Genomic DNA, 3,668 nt, shown 5'->3' with positions numbered 1-3,668 from the left:
TAAGCATGGTTACTTCATACAGCTCTCAAGTCTGTTTCAAATGAATATTTCAGGTTCTGACTCTCATTACAACTGTAGCTAAAGGAACTAAAATGTGATAATGCCGCATTCCTTTCTCCACCCCCAGCACTCCCAAAATTATCTAAATTTTTTGTAAGATGGTTTATGGAAAATGATGTTGAATTGATGGTCAGGCCACCTGGGGTCTATCCTCAACTCCACTACTAACCGTAGAGGCCTTGAGCTAGTTTATTCCTGGGGCTCATGTCTCTCATTTGTAAAACAGAGGAGGTATTATCACTAACATCCTATAATTGCATCACCCAGAACGACAGTGTGTTAGCAACTGAGGAAATATTTTAATCTGAGCAAGTCATTTGATTAAACTAGAAAAAAACAAAGGGGGAATAAGTTTTCCAAAGAATGCTTTTTCTTTCAACATTTCCAGGTGGGAAAAAATCCACATTAAAAAAAAGTTTTAAACCCTCTGATTCTCAAAAAAACAAACAAAAAACACCCCAAAACAACAACAACAAAAAAATCGCACAATTTAAACAAGTTTTGTTCAAAACTCAGAATTCTGATATACTACCCTCTAGTGGAGACTGGAAGCAACATTGTTAATTCCATCTGAAAGTACATTCAGACCTTTTGTTCACAGGACAGGAGTAGGGGGAGTTTTGTTTAAATTGTAATCATTTACAGTCCTCAAAGTGTAATCCAAAGATCTGGGCCCTCAGAATCAACCCAGCTTGCCAGGGCTCACTCAAGAGCAACTCAACCAGGCTCTTTGAGGGTAGGGTCTAGGGGTCAGCACAGTTAATGGAGAACTCAGCTAATTCCTAAACCCACTGGAATTTAAAAACCAATGTTCTAGCTCCCTGAGAGGCATGGTATGAATGTGAGCATTACCATAAATCTAGTGTGTAGTTAGGAGGCAAATCTCTAAACCTTGAGGAGAGGTACAAAGTTAAACTCTCTTTTCTTCATCTCAAGAAGTGGAAAATAAATACAACATCAGTTCCCTGGCAACTCCAAGATAAGGATCATGTTCCTTTGCACAGCACACAAGGTGCTTCACGGTCCACACGCTACATCCCAGCCACCAGGCCCTGGTGCTTCTATTACTCTTTGCCTCTGCCCCATATTGATACTATTGCCACCGTTTAATTCCACCTAGAAATCTATGCAATTGATTCTGCATATTTAAACGTTATTCACTCTATATGGAATATGCTTTCCTCCAACTTAAATTTGATTGGAAATACCATTCCATTTTTATTTATCATTAATGAAACTGAAAAGGATAATGCTACACAAAGTTGAGATCAACGGCAGAAGCATCAAGAGTTGTTCTGCAGGCTGCATTTATTCTGTCCCATTTCCATACGCCACTTTTTCCAAGTGTTTGCTGTGCAGAGACAGCCTATAGCAATGTTGCCCATGGCCATGGCCATTCCCCTTTCCAATCACATGGCTGACCTCAAGCCCCCTTCTTCTTTACCTGAGTTTAGAAATACTTGAGCAATAGACCCAGGGCAAGTATAAATAAAGATCAAAATGTCAACTTTATTTCTGACAAAAGCTTGGTTGGAGACTGCGGCTAGACCTTTGGGTACCACTGGAGGGAAGGTTTAGGACTACAGGAGAGGCATCCTCACCAAGAATTTCTGCCCTGCATTGTTTTGGGGTCAAGATGGAAGAAAAGGAATCATATTCTGATGTTGTAGTCTTTTAGCAGTTTAGCTCTCCCCAATTTATAAAATGAACAAAGGGCTGCCTCTAAGAAGGCCCAGCTCTATAGAAACTCTGGAGCTGCCCCTCTGCAGAATTGTTAAATGAGAAAAGTCGACTTTCTAAGCTCTGAAATTTATTTTTCAATATCTATTGAAATGATAACTTGCCTGTAAGCAGAGTTCTTGTTAACTGAGTGCAGTATGTTCTGCTCTGGGCCAATTGGCCTGTGCTGATTGCTTGTTTCTCATAAAAGATGTTGTTTTGTACATGTTACAGGCGACAGTTAAATGCAGTAGTAAAAATTTCAATTATTAATGTGATACTGAAAAGCTATTTCCTTTCTTAACAAAGTTTTTCTTGATGTAATTGTAGGTTCACATGTAACTGTAAGAAATAATACAGAGGTCCTTGCGGCATCAGGCAGGACACCACCGAGGCGGACTCAATGGTGAGTGTTCCCACTGGGCCATCATCAATGGGTCACCACTTAGAACCGCGGTGCCGCCGCGGCACCGCACACATGTATAATCTGCAGCCTCCAAACCCAGGGTTAGACGGCACCGCTGCGGGCGAACTGCTCAGTGCTCAGGAATGACTGAGGCTGATGTAAATCTGAAGGCCTACCCTCCCGCAGATGCCCACCTCACCAAGAAACTATTGGACCTCGTTCAGCAGTCATGTAACTACAAGCAGCTTCGAAAAGGAGCCAATGAGGCCACAGAAACCCTCAACAGAGGCATCTCTGAGTTCACTGTGATGGCTGCAGACGCCGAGCCCCTGGAGATCATCCTGTACCTCCCACTGCTGTGTGAGGACAAGAATGTGCCCTACGTGTTTGTGCGCTCCAAGCAGGCCCTGGGACGAGCCTGTGGGGCCTCCAGGCCTGTCATCGCCTGTTCTGTCACCATCAAAGAAGGCTCACAACTGAAGCAGCAGATCCAATCCATCCAACAGTCCATTGAAAGGCTCTTAGTCTAAACAGGTGGCCTCTGCCACACTCCCTGCTGCTGACTGCTACCCCAGGGGTTATGTATCGTTTGTCTGTTAGCATATAGTATTTCCAGCTACCTTCTATTGTTATAAAATATTTTAGTGCTCAATTTGGTTTTTGTATTTTTGTATTGTTTTTATCTTGTTTTTAGGTTGTCATCTCCTTCCCAGCCTCTCCTGTAATCTCCACTTCCACTCTCTCTCTGCCATCTTATCCTCCCTTTTGGAAAATGCATGCCCAGAACAGGTGGAAGCAGGGTGGGTGACACCATTCAAAGGCAGGGAAGAGCCAAGGTAGAGATTTGGTTCCAGCTTTCAGGTGCCACCTTCCTACTGTGCAGGGCATGATGGAAGTAAACACTGTCCACTTTGTATCCCTTGTGCCCAGCATACAGGATCGTGTTTGAATAATCAAGGGGTTTCCTTTGCTAAGACATTATGTATCATTTGGGGAGGAAGCATGTATTCTGTGAGGTTGTTGGGTATATGTCCCAAGAGTCAGTTTCTGATGTACCCCTGCTGTTTGCTTTTGGTAATATATTTCCCCCCAACTCCCACCTACGCCTCTGAGGGTGGCAGGGCAGCAACATACCAAAGAGATACACTGCAAAATTCCAGAGGCACCTTGGTGAGTGAGACATGGGACAGTTGACCTAGGTCTTGAAGGTGTGGCAAGAGGTTCTGGAATGGAGGATTCTGGGCCAGTCGTGGAGAACTTGAAGCTACAGCAAAGATGATGGAATTCAAGGGAACATCCTTGCTTTGGTGAATGGAGATTTCTTCAGTAGACACTTGGTACCAGCTCTGAGAGCCCTGACCTCTTGCCTATTTCCTGCCATGATGTGGGTCAGATGTATGTATTCTCTATCACATCAGAAGGACAGTGCTAATGTGTCATTCTTGTGAGCATCCTAATACAGAACACATATATTCGTAAAAAA

General features: G+C 43.4%; 1 pseudogene; it reads left to right on the top strand.

Moving 5' to 3' along the window:
• Nucleotides 1-2,328: 2,328 nt before the first annotated feature.
• LOC136130006 (NHP2-like protein 1 pseudogene) lies at nt 2,329-2,715 on the top strand (annotated as a pseudogene).
• Nucleotides 2,716-3,668: the final 953 nt, after the last annotated feature.

This window comes from Phocoena phocoena, chromosome 10, assembly GCF_963924675.1.
Source record: "Phocoena phocoena chromosome 10, mPhoPho1.1, whole genome shotgun sequence".
In the NCBI taxonomy this organism is placed as follows: Eukaryota; Metazoa; Chordata; class Mammalia; order Artiodactyla; family Phocoenidae; genus Phocoena; species Phocoena phocoena.
Note: the sequence above shows the minus strand (reverse complement) of the source record. Positions and strands in the feature narration are given on the sequence as shown.